A 22,697-nucleotide genomic window follows, 5' to 3' on the forward strand; every position below is an offset into this window, starting at 1 on the left:
ACGACAACCTGATCAAGGAGAAGGGCTTAACTCAACCAATGAACGAAAATTTTCACAATATAGGTAAGTCTTATGTGAAAATGATGAGTTAAGGTATGGTATCGTTTGCTTTGCAGATTGTATGATCAAATATTTTATGTTGAGTTTTTATGTATTTTTAAATACCCATGTATATTATTTTTTACCTATAACACAAATCTATGTGCTCACACAATTCGGAGGTCTTATGTGGAAATAACATTTTTATTATTTTGAATGAAGATAACCCTGCGTATCTTATACCGTCTTCCCCTGCTTTTTGTTATATATATTAGGTATGTTTGGTTGGTTTTACAGATAGAGGTATTATGTCATATTTATTGTGTTTAACTTTTGAGCAGGCAAAGTAATCAAATTTTGATCATATATTAAAATTCATTTACTTATTATTTAAAAAAAATTGAACATTATAAATAAAATAGATAAGTTGTAGTTGTTCATTATAATTTTTTTAAAAGGTTTAATAATATTTTGACAATTAAAGTAAAATATTGTTGTATTCATGACCTTCAATGACTGAACTCGTATTTTTTAACCCCGAAATACGGGTTATCGTGGCTATTGACCCTTGAACCGTAACAAACGATAAACCATAGAAATTGGAAAGATAAAAAGACTTTTTTCTCTCGGATCTGTACATTTAGAAGGGTCAATAGTTATATTATATAAAACTTTGAAGCAAGGTAAAAAAATTCTCTCTCCATACCCTCTTATCAAATTTGGGATGTTATCTCATTTGGATGATAGTTTTTTGGAGTCTTATTTAAATGAAAGGACGTAAGGGGTGAAGGTTAAGGAACAGATGAGAAGGAAGAAACTCAACAATTTTAAAAAAAAAATCGGACCCTGAGTCAGAGGAGAAGGATTCAGAGAAGAAGCACAACTACCTTCGGAAAATAGTATATAATTAACTAGAGAAGAAATATGACTTGAACCGGTGTCTACTGAATATGGATTCTAAGATAATCCAAATAAAACTAATGTAAAAGTTATAAATGAGCCAAAATATTTGGCCGAAACGGGGACTAATTTGTGTAACAAGCGTACTGGAACTAAAATCTCTTATACGTCAGAATTTTGTGATCTTCAAAATAGTGCTCTGGAGTTTGGGTTTGATAAGTTGGCCATAAATTATAGATTTCAAGAGAGTTAATTGCAGTTTGCAACGCTTACCTTTCACTGACTAATAAAACTATATACTTATTTTTAAAAATACAGTTTCCAACCCCTAACTTTAGACATTAAATACAATATACATTACTTTAATTATTTTGTTAAAAATATTTATATTGTGTAGGGTAAAATTGAAATTCAGCAAAATATTTAAATAATAATTTTTTTTAATTAAACTAAAATTTAGAATTTCAAATTATAAAAATAATATTAATGTCAATTATTTTATTACTCAGTATAATTTTTAAAATTTTAAAATATAGATATATTTAGAAACTTTATGATTATATATATAAACATATTTGCTTAATAAATATATTTTTAAGTATTTTGCATTATGATTAATTTAGAGTATTACTAATAGAAAATAACTATAATTTTTTTCATGTAAAAAATGTATTAAAATAAATATTTTAATTAATTTAAAATTTTAGTTATTAATATTAACATCTCAATTTCAATTTTATAACCGCAAGGGATGCATGTTATAATTGATATTGAAAGTTAAGGGATGCAAACTGTATTCTGCAAATTAGGTATACTGTTTTGATTTTGAATGAAAGGTAGGGGTTGTAAAGTGCAATTAACTCATGGTTTTAACCAAGAATTCGAGTAACATAATGTTAGGGCCTGTTTGGCTACACAAAGATAAATTACTTATTCGCTTATAAGCTAATAAGTACTTATCGATGAGTATTTGTCGACCCAGCTTATAAGTTGTATTTATAACTTATAAGCTGATAAATTTAATATTAGCAACGACGTACTTATTCTCAACTTATTTTGATTTTTTGATTTTTATTAATTTTTATTTTAAAATTTTTGTTTTTACATATATTTCTAATTTAAAATTTACGAATTAAGATAATTATATTTAAAATTTATTTATTTTAACTCAATTGAATTAAAAAAAATTCTGACATTTAACCAAACACTTATTTAACTTATAAGTATTCACGTACTTATCTCTTATTTATATTAAATCATAAACTACTTATTTTAAAATTTTCCTAACGGGCATTTAATGACGGAGAAAGAAGACAAAGAGATAAACCCCATATCTGAAAAGCTGAGAGAAGAAAGACCAGAATATTGATAGTGTAAATGGGTCGGTTGATAATGGAAAAGAAGAGGATGCCAAATGTAATAGTAATATAAAAAGTGAGTCTGACAGATACAATCAGTTTTCGAGGCCCGGTGGTAGTCTCAAACTGAGTTGTGGGCAGAATGATAAATTAAAGAAGATGAAGGAAAAATATGATGATCAAGATGAAAATGAAAGAAAAAAAAAATGAATGAATTTACTTCTTGTTAGTGCGAACCTTGACAAATACTGCAAGAATATTAAATATTGCGCTAGAATTTTTACATCATGCAAATTTCTCACCTTTGCTTTATTTATTTTTTCTCTTGTTTCAAGGCCAAAGAATTTTTTATCACAATGCATGATGTTAAAGTGTTAATTTTTGTAAATATTTAACAAATAGGTCTATTTTACCTTTTTTTTGTTAATATCGATTCAAGTAGTTACTAGCCCAAAGACATTCTTAAGATAAATTGTCTACATTATTTACATTGTATTCTTTGTTATGTTTTCAACCAAAATTTACGAAAACATACAAATTTAAGAGACAATTTTGTTACTATTAAAAAGTTATTACATATTGAATATCTTAGGACTAGAATAGAGCGAGTGAATGTATTTTTAATATTTTAGGATTCTTTCTTGAATCTGATCTGAAACAGTATTATAACAACTTGAGTTTTGTGTGTGTATTTAAGATACGAAATCAAAAGTAACATGCACAAATAAGTACTCAAAACTTAATAGATATATTAAGTTTAAATGTTGCTATAACCTAAGTTCGTAAAAATACAATCTCAGCTTCTGTTTCCTCGTAGAGTTTTAAGTTTTTTTACACTCATAAGCTCTTCGGAACTCGGATATAGAATATGCAAAAATTCTACAGTATAAAGAAGATCCAGTACTGAAGTAGTCAGCATTAGTTTTGTTTTGAATAAAGTTGTCCTCCTATTATTTAGGACTTTAGGTAGGTCGTTGTTAGTCAGTCCAAGTCTATCTGAATAAAGATTAGGTTGTTACTAGTTTATAGCTTTGTTGCTGGTTTATCGGCACGCTTATGTTTATCTGTTTCTGTAAGGCTTTATATAAGCCAATGCTATCTATCAATAATTAATAGTTGTTCAGAGAGCAATAGCTTTGGTTCTAACATTTGGTATCAGAGCTATATCTGAATATATAAGTTGAGAGCGAGTTAAGGTAAACACATAGAGTGAAAAGGATATGGCAGAAGCAAACAGCAATTTTGCTCAACCTGCTATTCCAAAATTTGATGGTGATTATGATCATTGGAGCATGGTGATGGAAAATCTCTTGAGATCCAAGGAGTATTGGAATGTGGTGGAAGCAGGCTACGAGCAGCCCGAGAAACCAGAGACGTTGACGGCTGAACAACGGAAAGTTTTAGAGGAATCAAAGCTGAAAGACTTGAAGGCTAAAAATTATTTGTTTCAGTCTCTTGATAAGACGATTTTGAAAACAATTACACAAAAAGAGACGTCAAAACAGCTTTGGGATTCCATGAAGATGAAGTGTCAGGGCAACGCACGGGTAAAGAAAGCTCAACTCAACCGTCTTCGCAGGAATTTTGAAGTGCTAGAAATGCAGAGAGATGAACCAGTGGCAGACTATTTTAGTCGAGTTATGATCATTGCAAATGACATGAGGAATTGTGGAGAAGACTTGAAGGATTCTAAAATAGTTGAGAAAATTTTGAGAACTCTCACAGATAAATGGAACTATATTGTTTGTTCAATTGAAGAATCGAAGGATATTGATGAATTGTCCGTGGATGCTTTGCAAAGCTCCCTGTTGGTTCATGAACAAAAATTCAAGTATAAGAATAATGAAGAGGAGCATGCACTCAAGATTACTCATGAAGAAAAATATAGTTCAAGAGGACGTGGACGGATATCATATCGAGGTAGAGGCAGGGGAAGAGGCCGACAAGCATTTGACAAAGCCGCAGTTGAATGTTACAAGTGTCATACTCTTGGACACTATCAATATGAATGTCCAAGATGGGAGAAAAGGGCCAACTATGCAGAACATGATGATGAGTCAGAGGAACTATTGCTAATGGCATCTGTAGAAATGAATGGAGGTAATTACAAAGGTCTATGGTTTCTTGATTCTGGATGTAGTAATCATATGTGTGGTGATCATTCCATATTTGATGATATTGATGAAAGTTTTAAACACGCTGTGAGACTTGGAAATAATACGAAGATGGATGTTGCTGGAAAAGGGAATGTAAAGTTATGGTTAAAAGGCACTAGTTTTATTCTTTCAGATGTTTACTATGTGCCAGAGTTAAAGAATTCTCTCATCAGCATTGGTCAATTACAAGAGAAAGGATTAGATGTCCTATTCGGATCAAATCAGTGCCGAATATATCATCCATCAAGAGGTTTACTTATTCAAGCAACCATGACTACAAACAGAATGTTCGCTTTGCTGTTTGAAGGACGATTACAGAAGGAAATAAAGCCAGAGGTTTGTCTGAATACGGAAGCTCAAGACTTAACAAAGCTTTGGCATCGACGATATGGTCATCTTGGCTATAAAGGTCTTAAGACATTGCAGCAAAAGGAAATGGTAATTGGGCTTCCTGAGATTGATGAAAATGGAGCTGTGTGTACTGATTGTTTGAAAGGTAAACAACATCGAAATCCATTTCCTAAGAAGACCACATGGAGAGCATCGAAGAAACTGGAGCTTATTCATTCTGATTTATGCGGACCAATCACCCCTACATCAAACGGTCGTAAGAGGTATCTTATCTCTTTTATTGATGACTGTACTAGAAAAGCATGGGTCTATTTTATGCACGATAAATCAGATGCGTTCTATTCTTTCAAGTTATTCAAAAGCCATGTTGAGAAAGAAACAAGTCTTGCTATTAAATGTCTAAGAACAGATCGTGGCGGAGAGTTCACTTCCACTGAATTTCATAATTTTTGCAAAGAAAATGGAATTCGGAGGCAGTTGACCGCAGCATATACGCCACAACAGAATGGCGTCGCTGAACGCAAGAATCGTACAGTGATGAATATGGTGAGGAGTTTGTTGTCTGACTCAGGTGTGCCCAAGACATTCTGGCCCGAGGCTGTCATGTGGAGTTTTTATATTTTGAACAGGTCTCCTACGTTATCTGTGAAAAATATGACTCCAGAGGAAGCATGGAGTGGGACTAAACCTTCAGTGTCTCATTTCAGAGTGTTTGGATGTGTTGCACATGCGCACGTTCCAGATGCACAAAGGACGAAATTAGAAGATAAGAGTAAGAGCTGCATTCTTCTGGGAAGAACAAATGAGGAGACAAAGGCCTACCGCCTCTATGATCCGGTTGGAAAGAAAATAATTATAAGTCGAGATGTTATTTTTGAGGAAGACAAGAGGTGGAATTGGGATGCAGAATATGAAAAGGTTATTGCGTTTGATTTAGAATGTGGTGATGATGAGAAGTTACATGATCCTGTTGAGCCTCAGGATAATGAACCCGAACAGGCTAGCATGCAGTCAAGCTCAAGAGTTAGAAGGCCCCCTATATGGATGCAAGATTATGCTTCTGGAGAGGATTTTTCTGATGATGATGTTGAGATTAATTGGGCACTTTCGGTCAGCACAGATCCGACAAGTTATGAAGAGGCAGTAAAGGATTCAAAGTGGAGAGAAGCCATGGATGCAGAGATGAAATCAATCGAGAAAAATGGTACATGGTATTTGACTGAATTACCAGAAGGTGCAAAGAAGATCGGGGTTAAATGGGTATTCAAGACAAAGTTTAATGAAAATGGTGAGGTTGAAAAATATAAAGCTCGCTTAGTTGCAAAGGGGTATGCGCAAGAGTACGGAATCGATTATGAAGAGGTCTATGCACCTGTTTCTCGCATGGATACTGTTCGAATGCTTCTTGCTTTGGTGGCACAAAGAGGCTGGACTGTTTACCAGCTTGATGTTAAGTCCGCTTTCCTTCATGGAACATTGAAAGAAGATGTTTATATTGAACAACCAAGAGGTTATGAGGTGAAAAATGAACTGCACAAAGTTTACAAACTAATCAAAGCACTGTACGGGCTTAGACAATCATCACGAACGTGGTTCGATCGCCTTGAAGAATATTTCAGCAAAGAAGGATTTGTGAAATGCAATAGTGAATATACACTTTTTACCAAAGTCGGCGAAACAGGTAATTTACTGGCTGTCAGTGTTTATGTTGATGATTTGATATATGCGGGAGATGATGAGAAGATGGTTACTGAGTTTAAAAACTCAATGATGAAAGAATTTGATATGACAGATCTTGGCAAAATGAGATTGTTTCTTGGCATAGAAGTCTCACAGTTTAATCGTGGGATTTTTATTAGTCAACGAAAATATGTCTTGGATGTTTTAAAGAAATTTGGAATGGAGCATTGCAATGCTGTTCAAAACCCTATTGTTCCAGGCTTCAAGGTTTCTCGGGATGAAAATGGTGCAGAGGTGAGTGCAACTTATTATAGGCAATTGGTGGGTAGCATGATGTATATCACAGCCACAAGGCCTGATATTGCTTATGCGGTCAGTGTGATCAGTAGATATATGTCCAGACCAACAGAAATCCATTTATTGGCTGCCAAGAGAATTTTACGTTATCTACAAGGGACTTCTGGTTTTGGGCTATTTTATAAAAGGGATGGAAACAGGGAGCTGGTCGGATTCACTGATAGTGATTATGCTGGTGACATCGATGATAGAAAGAGTACTTCTGGTTATGCATTTATCTTGAGTTCAGCTGCAGTAGCTTGGTCCTCGCGAAAACAGCCTATTGTCACTCTAAGTACAACTGAAGCAGAGTTTGTAGCTGCCGCAGCATGTTCAACGCAAGCCGTGTGGATGAAGAGAATACTGGGGACTCTTGGTTATGATGGCAACGAAAGTACTGTCATTTTTTGTGATAACAGCTCTACTATAAAGTTGGCCACAAATCCTGTTTTCCATGGTAAGTGTAAGCATATAGAGGTGCGTTTTCACTTCCTGCGCAATCTGCAGAATGATGGAGTTATACAGATGACATATTGCAGTACACATGATCAACTTGCCGATGTGTTAACCAAGCCGTTGAAGTTGGAGTCTTTCCGAAGGATGAGAGAACAGTTGGGAGTATGCGAAGTACCTGAAGTAAACTAACTGTAATGAAATACAGTTTAGTTTAGAGGAGGAAATGAAGTAGTCAGCATTAGTTTTGTTTTGAATAAAGTTGTCCTCCTATTATTTAGGACTTTAGGTAGGTCGTTGTTAGTCAGTCCAAGTCTATCTGAATAAAGATTAGGTTGTTACTAGTTTATAGCTTTGTTGCTGGTTTATCGGCACGCTTATGTTTATCTGTTTCTGTAAGGCTTTATATAAGCCAATGCTATCTATCAATAATTAATAGTTGTTCAGAGAGCAATAGCTTTGGTTCTAACAAGTACACTCATAACACCGTGTACAAGGATGCGTTTTACATTTTTTGGTATAACTTATAAATAATGCAAGAAGATATTCCTGACTGTCCTACTACAAGTAGAAGTCAAGACCCTACACCTATCTATTGCCTTTTATCCGGGGTCCTTTTAGTTGTTTTTCCTTAAATCACCCTCAAAACTATGTCGTAGACTTTCCTTATCATTCAATATTTTATGAAGCAATTACACACAGATTGATAGGCTAATAAATATTTCTCTGAAAAGATTTTAATTATTTGCCTCTATTTTGAACCTCAAGATTGTTTAAGTCTTCAATCGATAATTCTGAGTCACTGCGTCATAGATGACTTTCGGCAACACCCTAGTAGTGTAGTTACTAGTCGGAAATATGTTATCGTAGGGGCCAAGAATTGACTCAGTTGGTTAAAGAGAGAAAACTATCATCTTGATCACGGGTTCGAATCCCACAGAAGGAGAATTTATGATTATGCCTCCTGAGTCAGAGCATGTCACTTAAATACGGTTTACCTTGATTCACGTGATTTGCAGGCTATTACGTGGGCCCGTAGGGTTTATCCAGTGCGCACCCGAAGGGTAACGGCTGTGAATTAGTTACGATAAAAAATAAATAGCTATGTCAACATTTTCCGTGTGCTACTTTTTTGGATTTTGCCTTTGATCCCAAAGACAACATAATCCTTAACTATGCCAATATGCAGAAAAACATCGATAGCTATGACAGTCTTTAGAGCCCTACAGGCTAAACATTATAATTCAATTGTAGAAAAAGATTATTTCAAAAATATGTGGGGCTCATCACGTGGGCCTACCTGTGGGTCACTAATATGACGTTTTTTTTGAAACATATGCAAATACATTACTCCTTCCTCCCTAAAAACGTTTCATCTTTGTGTTGTACACGTTTGCCAATGCACACTTTTGATTGTTAATATCTTTAATACCGTATTAATATTAAATATAAAAATTTCATTGTATTAAAGTACTCATAAATACGAATTCAACAAAATCACTCATGACTATGTTTTATCTTATATATTAAACGTAAATTAGTAGTCAATCGCTTACCACGAACAGTAGCAAAAGTCAAAATAGGAAAAAAATAATATGGGACGGAGGGAGTACAAAACTACCATCGGCAACACTTAATTATATACAGCAACATTTTTTAATGGTAAATTGAAGATGTACTAGTTATATATTTCATCCGTCTCTTTCGATTGTTTACATTTTTAAGAGAGTGTCTGACACGCATTTTAAGGTGCATATAAAATATGGTTCTATAACTTTTTTTTATAATTTTCTTTTTCTGAATAAAAGTTGAATGTTTTAATTTTTATTCATAAAAATAAAATTGTAAAAAAAAGTTACAGAACTATATTTTATATGTACCTTAAAATACGTATTGGAGACTCTCTAAAAAATATAAACAATTGAAAGAGATGGAGGGAGTATAAGTATTACCCGGTTCGATTGGTACTTCAAATAAAACCTGTTTTTTGTTTTCGTAATCAACCCCGATGCATATCTACAATCTAGTACATCACAACCATAACAAGTCGAATTAAAGCTACCAGCTAGAAATCAACCTTCTAGAAAATCAACCAAGACGTAAAATGAAATGAATTACCTGATTCTTAATAACAGTAGCAAAATACCACAACTAAGTGCATCATAAATGCAACTAAGAGGTACCATCTCCAATTGCCGGAGTACCACATTCTTATGGACTGCTTTAAAGTCCTCCTTCACCGTATTCACCTTGAATCTACTACCTTTTGGACATTCACCTTTTCATCAGCGAAGGTATCGTATATTTGCACGCCTAGATCCCATATGTATTTCAGCTCCACGATAAGTGACTGCATATAAAATCCTTTCTTGCCTTTCTTTCCTGTCCATAATTTTTTCATGTTAGTTTGATGTACTTTACATAATAAAAATGATAATATTATGCAAGATCAGTTTGTGAGGAATCTGAGTTAAAGATATGTTCATTGTTACTCAGCTCAACCTAACATATAAAATATTGTTAGTATCAATCCTAAGAAAATAAACAACTATGCATATATATATATATATATATCAGTTGAGAATAATGAGATGGCTTTAAGAAAGGCAAATAATGCATTTAAGATTCAATCTTCCAAGTGCAGATCAGTCATGATAGGAAACACTATAGTCTGCAGGGACTTCTTTCCAAATGCAAAGGATAATGTCCAATCGTCAAGAACATTGCTAATGACCTCATTTCTTCTTTGAGCTTCTCATGTTATAATCTCAATAACGTATGTTAGCTTAGAAAGTGCAGAAAACTTAACCGATAGCCTGATAATATCTCCCACCACCAGCTAGGAATTATAATTTTTATGTTTATATAAATCATATGACATGACTGTTTAACCAATCAAGACAAGCAAATTGGTTTAGACTGTTGAACATACCATCACACTTCCAGAAATTTGTACATATGACCAAACTAAAATACAAGCAAATTTAAAGAAGCAAGTAATATTAAAGATCAAGTTCTATACAAGTCAGGACATAAAGCATATTGTATTTAATTTAGTAGAGCAAGACATGAAAACTAGTCCGATAAATATACAAAACAGTGATGATAAGCTAAGTACTAAAATGATGATAGTCAAATAGCAATCTCACATTTCATATTATAACAATAGATTATAGAAAGCTTAAATATCAACCAGATTGAAAGTTCAAAACCCAAAAATCAAGCAGTGACTCAATAAACACTAAATATAGAGCTCAAGTTTAACACTTGTGTTTTATCTTTTTTGGTTGAACATAGGAAAATAAATAGCCAGCAAAAAGATTAAATTAAGCCCAAAAAATGAAAAATTTGAATTATTGAGACAATTTTTAAATAAATTTTTTAATTATTTATACATACAAACATATATAACTAATAAATTATCTTAATTATTTTAAAAATATAAATTTTAATATTTTCTTGATTGCATATGTAAGTAACTTTAGATTAATTTTATAATAATATTGATATGGATAGAAAATACATATTAAAAACACATTAAATATCGCATTAATTACACTTGGGCTTCTTGTCTAAAGTCCAGTACAGACCTGTCTAGCCTGAGCTCGTAGCAGACTCAAGACGACCCATGTAGACAAGGCCCACCAACTGAGGTCGTCAAGGTCCACGAACACAAGCTTTTCACGGACTAGGCCCAATACGGCTGGAAAAGCAGAGACATGTGTTCTAAACGGACTCAAAGTCCTACACAGAAGGTTCTGGAGTTCCTTCCCTTATAGGACTCCTAATCACCATCGAAGATGGAGACTTGTCCACCAAGTCTCCCAACACAAGTCTAACCTTAGACTCACCTCTATATAAAGGGCTCTACCCATCAACCTAGAACTACGTTTTTGGCTTAATTCTCTACCACATAGAGATACATAGGCATCTTGCAAGGGCCGATAGTCCCGAACGCAAGAGCAACCATTAAAACTCGAATCTCACAACCCTAACATTAAATACTAACGCAATCTAGTTTTTATTCCACAATATTTGGTGCCTTATGTGGGAATACTATAACAACCATGGTGAATACACGGAGCAGAAACAACAGTGGAACAAACACTCTGGTTCCATCGCGAACAATCGCATCAATGGTGGAAGTACCACCGCACTTAACTTATGCCTCCACCCAAGGAGGAACTCTGGTAGGGGAAACTGAGGCTCAGCCACAAGGGACGAATCCGCCGGCTCCTCAAGGAACGAATCCCCAATTTCAGCAGATACATGCACCTGTGAACTCTCAACCCGTTGGGTATGAGTACTCGACGATCGTGACCACTAACCCCCCTTACGGGATGCCTCTATACCCCGAAGCTGGAGTAAGTGGACACTCTAACAAGAGTGAAGCATAAGGGCGGACACCCAAATACATACGTGGTTTGGCTCATATTCCAGAGGATCAAGAATTCTCTGGACCTTATACTGTTGGAGACTTCAAATTATCAGATGATGATGTTGCTCCGAGAAGGAGGCGTGTTGGCAAAGAGCCGATGTCTAGTACTGGCCAGCGCCCCAGGAGCACTCAAGGGACGAATCCCCAAGATGTTCAGGAGAGGATTAGGGCTCATGAAGCTGAGATCCAAGGCTGAAGCACGACCTGGAGATACATCTGACTCCAAGACCCCCACTTGCTTCAAGACGGAGATATCCTCCTCCAATCGTAGACCGGGATGGTCCAATACCAAGAAGGGTTGTTGCCCCAAGGACTTATCCAAGTGTTAGTCGCTAAATAAACGCTAATATTACACGCACATATACGAGTTCGCAAGTAGTATAAGATATAAATCAGATTCAATCCCACATAGATTGTATTGGTTAACTATCTAAAATACGCACCTAAGCAATAATGTATGGTTATTATTCAATGATAAGACAATAACAAAGTGAGGATGTTTATAACTAAGAATTACGCTAACAATTATAACTAAGAGAATAAAATAGACTGGATTAATATATATGATAAACATGAGATTCTAACTTCATTAAGTACTTCATTCAATAGCCTTATTATTCTCAACCTTAGCATGCAATGGTGATGACACTAGTCAGATAACACGAAACTGATAAACGCCAACTTTCATTGCGCGAGTACCATTCTACCAGACATCCACAAAAAAGATAGAAGCTGAATATGCACCAATTATATTAAGACCCTATATGTCTATAGAATTTGACAACATAACGGTTTAAGCACAAGTTATCTATCTTGATTATATAGGGCAAGTAAGATGGTTAAAATTACCTACGAATCATGCATAACAATACATGAACCTATGCTAGCATGACAAGTTCTAAATCCTTAAATTCACTTTCGCTTCATTAAGAATTAACACACTATCTTATAAGTTCGCGACATTCATAAGACGAATAAGCACAACCATAACTAGGATATCATACAATCACCACACACTAAGGCATCAAAAAATTTAACTAAAGAAATCCATAAATAAATTCGCTAGAACCCCACGATAACGATTAGCCCATAATCGAACTCATTGCCAACGTGGGTTCCAATGAAAATATGATATAGAAAACGTAGTCTTTATACGAATAAATAAAACCAAGTACACACAAGAATATAGGTTCAGCAAAACAAGAAACAAGCATCCAAATTAACTCAAAACAAAGATTCACAAGAATAAACTAGATCATCTTCGCCTTTGTTGAATTGGGCCAAAAGGTCTCTTGTCATCTTCTCCCTCCTTGATGTCTTGAAAACTCTGAATATCTGAATATCTCTAAAAAATGACCTAAGTTATGTCTATATAGCAGTCCATGCATTCCCAGGAGTCCAGAATTCGAATTGCACAAGAATCAGGAATTTTAAATCCAGACCCAGCACGGCCGCGCGCTTCACCCGCGGCCGCGCTGACTTTCTGTTCCCCCGGCGTGGCCGCGCGCAATACCAGCGCGGGCGCGCCTGCCTTCTACCAAAAATTCTTTTTTTCTTTTTTTCTTTATTTCTTGTAGCTTCGAGCCAGTCTTTCAAGCTTTTATTCCAACACATCCTAAACACCATATTTGCATCAAAACAATGCTAATTCACCCGATTCACAAAGTAAAGCCTGAAATGTAAAAATACTTGAAAACACGTTAAAACATAAATAAGTTGAGTACAAATACACCAACTCAAAGCTTATTAGAGCATAAATAAGTGTCATAAATGCCACTTAACACACCCCCAAACTTGAATCGATGCTTGTCCTCAAGCATAAACAGACTCAAAGAATAAGAAATAAAAATACATGAATGCAACTATTATGAATGCAATGATCCCCAAAGAATAACTAAACCAATAATTAGCAACTCCTCAGCAAATGCAATTATTCGCATAAAGATTTATCACATCTCACAAATCAATCTACATACCAGAGACGTGCGTGTGTGCAAATGCTTACAGATGTAATATCACAACTAGATCGACAACCATGACGCACTACTTATCAAGACAATCGCAAGTTTATAAACAGAATAAAAGCTAGACTCAAAATAACTTATAACACTTCAATTCTTATATCAGAGTTAATCATGGATTCATGCTTTTATTTAAACAAAACAAAATACATATGCTTATTTGATCGTGCAATGAATGAGGTCCACAAAAGACTTATACAATAGCACCCATGTAGCGAGCGTTAGGTTAGCGAATCCCAGAATATAAAAGTCTTAGGTCACTAGGCACAAAGTCCCCTAAGAACTTAATAACTCGAGTACTAAAGAGCCCACTCGTGATCAATTATACATAACACTTATTTATTTATTTTTTTCTTTTTTTTCTTTTTTTTTCTTTTTTCTAACAATTTCTGAATGAGTGCGTTTCCCTCCATCTCATTCAACCCTAGACTACTCATAAAAATATGAGTCGGCTACTAGCCAATTGACACCTAACCACACAACTAGCAATGAAATCCAATTTCCTCCAATTTTTAAATATCCAAGTCTTTTATTATTAAGAGAATATCCTAAATTCTAAATATAAACAAGCGATTAAACCTCAACAAACCAACAAATCATGAATATGATCTAGCACGGTAGCAACCTATAAGACTTAGTGAAATATAAATGTCTCTTGCATGCCAATCAATCCAACAAGACTCAACATCACTAAATACGACATCACTACACTGGCATAAATATCACCAATTAATCGGAAAAATTATCAAAGGAAATCATAATATAATGCAAATGCATGAGACTACATGAATAAATTATCATAAAAACTACCAAAAAGAAAATAAAATAAAAAACTGCATGACAAAATATATGCAACTATATGAATTAAAACTATCATGAACATGCAAACTATATGAGACTCACACAAACATATTCCTTCAACTGCTACCCCCAAACTTAAAATATTCACTATCCTCAGTGAAGGTAATAGTAAGAAATCAGGCATACCTACTCAGAATCAGAATCATCACCCTCAATGGGCGGAGTGTCAGGTGTGTCCGGAGGTGGATACATAGAATCCTCACCAAAAACTGGCCACTGGATGTCAACTCCCGTAGCTCTAAATGCAGTCCCAAGTGCCTGGGTGAGATCGCGTGCAAACTGACTGTGAATGTCGTGCATCGCATTCATCCTCCTCACAAGATGCCTATACTGTATCGAACTCAAACCAGCTCCCATATCCGCTCTTGCTGCTTCCTCCTGCTGCTGATGCTGCGATGGACCGACCTCCTCTCCCAACTTGGCTCTCCAAGCCGCCTTGCTAGCCTGCTGCGTACCACCGGCATATGACTGAGGGGCTGGAAGTCCTCGTGGTAGATGATCATAAGAATAACCAAGCCCCTTAGGATTGGGCTTGTCATCATACCACTCAACCATGCTGTGCATCGTAGAACTGTCGATAGGAGCACTAGGAAGCTACAACTGCTCATATGTGGGCCAATGAACACCAACCACCACGCACAACTTCGTCCCAACGGACGCATAAGGAATAGCACCTGTAGTACCTCCCCTCAAAAATCTCAAGATCCCATGATAGATCACCGTCCTCAAATCAATGTAATCACCCTGAAGAATACCCCATAGCAGACGAGCACGCTCCACAGTAATCTCATGCACATGCGAAGATGATATGATGTTAGCACAAATAAACGAGTTCCAAGCTTGTGCAAACCTGTTCATGCATGAAGCAGGGAACGTGGAGTAATCAGTAATGCCCCTCTTAAACTTCCAATGAGTCTCAGGCACACAGAGAGTAGCAACGATCAGATCCAAGTTAAAGTCCTTCGGAGTCTTATCGTTCCAAGTGTCCTGTCCGGGCTTCCTCGCGGGCTGCTCAATCACCCTCCTTATAGCATCAGCATTATAATCAACAGTCATCCCCCTCACCACCGTAAATCCATTCTTCTCTGATTTAGTATTGGCATAAAACTCCCGCACAATACTCATGGGCACAGCAGCGGGAGCCTCACAAAAAGATACCCAGCCCATCTCGAGAATCATCTCCAACAACTTACCATCCTTCCCGGATGACAGAAATCCTCTTTCCTTAGTAATAGGCTTCGAGAGAAGCCTCGTATACTCCTCCTCAGCCTCAGGAGTAGAAAACCTAGGCCTCACACCACCAGCGAATGATGAATCAGTGATGCTGCTTCCAACTTGAGTTCTCTGTCTTTTGGGTGCCATCGGATTGAACAAGAGTGAATAAAAGCTTAAGTGTTTAGAGAGAATTTGTGTTTGAGAGTTTGTGAATTGGTGGAGAAGTTATGTATATATGTATGTATTTATAGGTGGAGGGGTGTGAATTTGATAAGGGATAGAAGTGGGATTTGATTATGGGAATCGTGGCAATAATGGAGTTAACTGGGAGAGGGAATTATGGGGTGTGGAAGAGTAAAAATCGGGTTTGAATTGATTTTGGAATTAAAATCCTGATTTTACCTTATAAACTGCCTCCTTAAAAAAAATTGCACAGGGACCGGCGCAGCCACACACTGAGACAGCACGGGCACGCTCTACTTCTGGAAAACCAGCACGGGCGCGCTCAGCTACTGGAAAAACGGCGCGGCCGCACGCTAGAACAGCGCGGGCGCGCCCAGCTTCTGTACTTGGCCCTGAATTTTTTTCTTTTTCTGATTTTTTCCTTTCTTCTTGCTTCCTGTATCTACTACTGTACAACATACTTGGGTTGCCTCCCAAGAAGCGCTTCTTTTATATCGCTAGTTCGAGATAGAATCTCGAGATCAAGTGGACAATAAAACGGCACCAACCACCTCGCGGTTTGCCGTATCACCATAATAATGCTTCAACCGTTGACCATTTACCTTGAATGCTTGGCCCGAATCATTCTCAAAAATTTTCACCGCTCCATGTGGAAACACAGTTTTGACAATAAAAGGACCTGACCATCTTGACTTCAACTTTCCAGGAAAAAGACGGAGATGAGAGTTGAATAAAAGAACTTGTTGCCCTTGCACAAATTTCTTGAGCACTAGACCCCGATCGTGCCACCTCTTGACTTTCTCCTTGTACATTTTATTGTTCTCATAAGCTTGAAGTCAAAATTCGTCAAGTTCGTTCAATTGAAGCATCATTTTCTTTCCAGCTGCATCCAAGTCCAGATTCAATTTCTTTAAAGCCCAGTATGCTTTATGCTCGAGCTCCAAGGGCAAATGACACCACTTGCCATAGACCAATTGAAATAGCGACATTCCGAATGGGTTCTTATATGTTGTTCTATATGCCCAAATAGCTTCATCAAGCTTCAAAGACCAATCCTTCCTTGATGGACACACTACTTTCTCTAAAATACGCTTGATCTCTCTGTTAGATACCTAAGCTTAACCATTATCTGAGGATGATAAGCCGTAGCAATGCGATGATTCACATTATACCTTTTCATCATAGCAGTAAACTTGCAATTGCAAAAATACGACCCCTCATCACTGATTATGACTCTTGGAGTTCCAAACCTTGTGAATATCTGCTTGTGAAGAAAATGAAGCACCACTTTCGCATCTTTCATTGGCAACGCCTTAACTTCAACCCATTTCGACACATAATCAACCGCCAACAGGATATACTGATTGTTGCAAGATGAGACAAATGGCCCCATGAAGTCAATTCCCCAAACATCGAAGACATCAACCTCGAGATGAACATTAAGAGACATCTCATCCCTCTCGGACATATTACCCACACGTTGACATCGATCACATTTCAGAATGAACTGATGAGCATATTTAAACAATGTCAGCCAAAAGAAACCTACTTGAAGAACACGAGCTGCTGTCTTTTCTCCACCATAATGTCCTCCATAAGCTGTTGAGTGGCAATCTCGCAAGATCCCCCCTGTTTCGCTGTAAGGAATACATCTCCTGATGATTTGGTCAGCTCCTTGTCTAAAAAGAAACAGCTCATCCCACATATACCACTTCACTTTATGTAGAAACTTCTTCCTTTTAGCATAAGATAGGTCGGGAGGCATGATGTTACTCACAAGGTAGTTCATAATATCTGCAAACCACGACTCTTCTTCTTACACTCTAAACAGCTGCTCATCGGGAAAAGACTCATTTATCAATGTCTTATCCAATGAAGTAGCAGTAGGATTCTCTAATCGTGAGAGATGATCAACAACTTGATTTTCAGTTCCCTTTCTGTCCTTGATCTCTAGTTCAAATTCTTGGAGCAAAAGAACCCATCGAATTAATCTAGGCTTAAAGTCCTTCTTCGAGACAAGATATCGAATGGCGGCGTGATCCGTGAAAACTGTCACCTTAGTCTCAAGTAGATAAGATCGAAATTTCTTAAAACCATAGACAATAGCTAAAAGTTTTTTCTCCTTAGTAGTGTAATTCAGTTGAGCACCATTTAGAGTCTTACTAGCATAGTAGACCACATGAAATATGTTGTTCTTCCTCTGCCCAAGAACTGCTCCAACTGCATAATCACTTGCATCACACATTATCTCAAAAGGTTCGTTCCAATCAGGTGCAGTTATGACCGGTGCCAAGATTAGACTCTTCTTCAATGTCTCAAACGCTGCAAGGCACTCGTCATCAAATTTAAAATGAACATCTTTCTCTAGTAAACTACACAATGGCTTTGAAATTTTCGAGAAGTCCTTGATGAAATGCCTGTAGAAACCCGCGTGACCAAGAAAACTGCGAATTCCCTTGATAGAAATAAGAGGGGGAAGATTCTCAATGACCCCCCACTTTGGCCTTATTCACCTCAAGACCCTTACTAGAAACCTTGTGCCCGAGAATTATGCCTTGACGCACCATGAAGTGACATTTCTCCCAATTGATAACCAGATTGGTCTCAACACACCTCTTGAGGACGTGTCCATGATTTTGCAAGCATTCATCAAAAGAATCGCCAAAGACTGAGAAGTCGTCCATGAACACTTCCACATTCTGGCCAATCATGTCAGAAAAGATGGCCATCATACATCGCTGAAATGTGGCTGGTGCACCATATAGACCGAAAGAAACTCGTCTAAAGGCGAATGTACCGAATGGAGAAGTGAAGGTAGTTTTCTCCTGATCTTTTGGAGCGATACAAATCTGGTTGTAACCCGAATAACCATCCAGAAGACAATAGTACTCATGACCAGCCACCCTGTCAAGCATCTGATCAATGAAGGGCAGGGGAAAGTGATCCTTTCTAGTGGCTTTGTTCAGCTTCCTATAGTCCATATAGACTCTCCACCCCGTGACTTTTCTTATAGGAATAAGCTCATTCTTCTCATTTGCTACCACAATAATACCACATTTTTTTGGTACACATTGAACCGGGCTTACCCATGAACTGTTAGAGATAAGATAAATGATCCCTGCATCTAGCCACTTCAGAATTTCCTTCTTTACTACTTCCTTCATGGTTGGATTAAGTCTTCTTTGCTGTTCGACTATAGGTTTGCTACCTTCTTCTAGCAGAATTTTATGCATGCAGTAAGAAGGGCTGATTCCCTTGATATCTGCTATAGTCTATCCAATTGCTGATTTGAACTCTCTCAGAATTCTCAAAAGCTTTTCCTCATCGCTACCTGAAAGGTCAGATGCAATAATAACAGGCAGAGTAGATGCATCACCTAAAAAAGCATACCTCAAATGTTCAGGTAAAGGCTTAAGCTCAAGAGCAGGAGCTTCCTTAATAGAAGGCTTGAGGCATTTAGGAGCTTTGTTCAATTCCTCCATTCCAAGAGATTCAAAAGGTATATCAATCTTCCTTTTCCAGGGAGAAGCATTCAAATATTATAATTGCTCATCACCTTCGTCATCTTCGCTATCCGAATTTCCCAATAAGGCTTTTTCTAAGGCATCAGACCTTAGCAATTGATCAAGTTCCGATGTGACCACCGAATCAACCAACTCCACTTTTAAGCACTCCTCGTTATCAGTCGAAAATTTCATAGCATTGAACACATTGAACGTTACATCCTGATCCAACACTCGCATTGTAAGCTCACCCTTCTGTACATCAATCAAGGTTCTGCCAGTTGCCAAGAAAGGCCTTCCCAAGATTATGGGAATCTTCTTGTCCTCCTAGAAATCAAGAATGACGAAATAAGTAGGGGAGATGAGTTTATCCACCTTGACCAAGACATCCTCCACAATACCTCTCAGATATGTAATAGAACGGTCGGCCAACTGCAAGGTCATGTAAGTTGGTTTGGGATCAGGTAAGTCCAATTGCTTGAAGATTGACAAAGGCATCAGATTGATGCTAGCTTCCAAGTCACATAAGCATCTGTCAAAAGACACTTTCCCAATAGTACATGGAATAGTAAAGCTTCCGGGATCCTTAAGCTTCGGGGGCAACTTCTGCTGCAGTACAGTACTGCATTCCTCCGTGAGAGCGACAGTCTCTAAATCATCTAGCTTCACTTTCCGAGATAGAATACCTTTCATAAATTTTGCATAACTAGGCATCTGCTCGAGAGCCTCAGCGAAAGGTATGTTGATATGAAGTTTCGTGAACACCTCCAAAAACTTCTCGAGTTGCTTGTCCAGCTTTTTCTTCTGCAGCCTCTTAGAAAAAGGCGGTGAAGGATAGATCTGTTTCTCCCCTGTATTACCATCAGGAAGAGTGTGCTCAATAGTAGTCTTCATTGGTTCCACTTCTTCATCCTGCTGCTCTACTTCTTTCTCAGCTCCAGCTTTTTCAGCCAACTCTTGAGTTTGCTCGGGATTAACAACCCTTCCAAACCTCAAAGTGATTGCCTTTACCTGCTCCATAGCTTCCTTCTTTCCTGGTACTTCAGTGTCACTAGGTAGTGTACCCGGCTGACGATTTAGCAAGGCATTGGTAATTTGTCCAATTTAATTTTCCAAGGTCTTGATAGAAATGGCTTGGCTCTTGCACATAAGCTTCAACTCCTCTAATTCAGATTTTTCATTAGCTTGCTGCAGCTGAAGTTGTTGTTTTGGTGCATACTGCGGTTGCTGGAAACCAGGGGGTTGTATTGCTTAGCTGGATACTGCTAATAAGGCTGCTGAACCGCATTATGAGCATTGCTCGAACTGAAATTAGGATGATTGCGATTGTTTGGATGATAGGTGGCTGGCACAGGTTGCTGTGATCGCTGGAAGCTGCTCACGAACTGAGCTGATTCATTAAAAATTGCACACTTATCAGTCTCATGGGCACCAGCACAAAGCTCACAGACACTAGTGATTTGATTAACTCCATAATTAGCCAAAATGTCCACCTTCATTGTCAAAGCCTTAAGTTGGGCAGCTATAACAGTTGTTTCGTCCAACTCCAGAATTCCTACTACTTTTCCCTGAGTTAGTCTCTGAGAAGGATTCTGGTACTCATTAGTAGCCATCAGTTCAATAAGTTCATAGGCTTCATCATAGCTTGTAGCCCACAAGGCTCCTCCTGATGCTGTATCAAGCATGGGCCTAGAAGTAGGACCCAATCCATTGTAGAAACAGTTGATAATCATCCAATCAGGCATGCCATGGCGTGGGCACTTTCTTAGCACCTCCTTATATCGATCCCAAGCCTCATACAGAGATTCTCCAATTTGTTGCGCGAACTGGGTAAGAGCATTCCTGATTGCTGCAGTCTTCGCCATGGGAAAAAATTTAGTGAGAAACTTTTGAGCAAGATCTTCCAAGTTGTGATAGACCCTGCCGGTAGAGAATGTAACCAGCACTTAGTGTAATAACCCCAATTTTTGGAAATTTTTGAAACCCTTATGAATAGTGATTTTGCAGATTATGCTGAATAAGAAAACTTTTCATGCCACACTATGTAGGGGTTCTATTATTGATATTCTGAGATTTTATTAGTACTCTATATGGTATATAAGTGTATGTAAAGATCGTCAGAATCCAATTCTGAACACTTTGATTTTTCCCGGAAATCCACTAGATACGGAAAGAATTGAGTATAAGGTAACAGGATAAAAAAGATTTAAATTAAAGGATTATAAGAGAGGATCATAAAAGGAATATAATTTATTGAGAAAGGTTAAGGAAACCCAAGTAATAAGATCCCGGGTATGATCCCTCAAACGATAAACGAAAACGAAAGTTAAGCGAACCGTATAACAGATCAGCGGTCATTAGGCAAACAATTAGGAAGTTAATCAAGGAGGTTAGGGATGATGAGGTCATCCAACCAATAAGGAGAGGACAAGTAAGGGATGATGACATAATAAGGTGATGTAAGCATGACATAGGAGGGAAGAAGGTGTGGATGAATGATAACCACATAAAGTTCAAGGTTATTAAGGTAATTAACCAAAATCTAAACAAAAACAACCAACCAAAGAATCAAATCAAAGCAAAAACACAAAAATCTCTCTTTCTTCCAAGCTTGCTCTCGGCTTTTCTTATTTTTCAAAGAAGAAATTTCCAAAAATCAAGTTCCAAGCATTGTTAAATCACAAGGTAATTATCTAAGGTTCCTTGTACATAGATATGGATATCCTATTAGTTTAAGCTTCTAATTCCTTCACAATCTCTTCCAATAAATCAAGGAAGAAGATGGTGAATAGTAACCTTCAAGAAATAACTTTGGTTTTCTTGATTTATTATGAAAGTTCAAGGTAGCTTAAGCATAGATCAAGGCTTCTTTAGGCTTCCTAGCTACTCACATCACTTCAAGGAAGGTATATCATCTCCAAACCCAAGCTTTACTTTGTATATTAGAATGATTTTGGTTGTTATGGTAATAAAGTAGCTTAATGCTTGTTGGTTTAAAGTTTGGGTTGGAATGGTGGTGAATTGAATGTTGAAATCTTATGGTTTGGTTAAAGGATTTAAGTATAGTTAAATTCAAGTTTAAGAATAAGTATAATTGTTAATATTGAGTTGATTGGGGCTGTTGTAGTGTGATATGGATGGACTTTGGTTGTATGAATGGATTGGGGTTGTTTGGTGGTTGAATTGGAATGGTATAAAATTGG

The 22,697-nt window shown here is 37.1% G+C and overlaps 1 non-coding gene across 1 annotated transcript; it reads left to right on the forward strand.

Moving 5' to 3' along the window:
* The first annotated feature begins 21,237 nt into the window (after positions 1-21,237).
* LOC141709128 (small nucleolar RNA R71) lies at positions 21,238-21,344 on the forward strand. The gene has a single exon (XR_012569721.1). It is a non-coding gene; the product is annotated as a small nucleolar RNA R71 (small nucleolar RNA).
* Positions 21,345-22,697: the final 1,353 nt, after the last annotated feature.

The sequence above is a fragment of the Apium graveolens genome, chromosome 2 (genome assembly GCF_009905375.1).
Source record: "Apium graveolens cultivar Ventura chromosome 2, ASM990537v1, whole genome shotgun sequence".
Classification (NCBI taxonomy): domain Eukaryota; kingdom Viridiplantae; phylum Streptophyta; class Magnoliopsida; order Apiales; family Apiaceae; genus Apium; species Apium graveolens.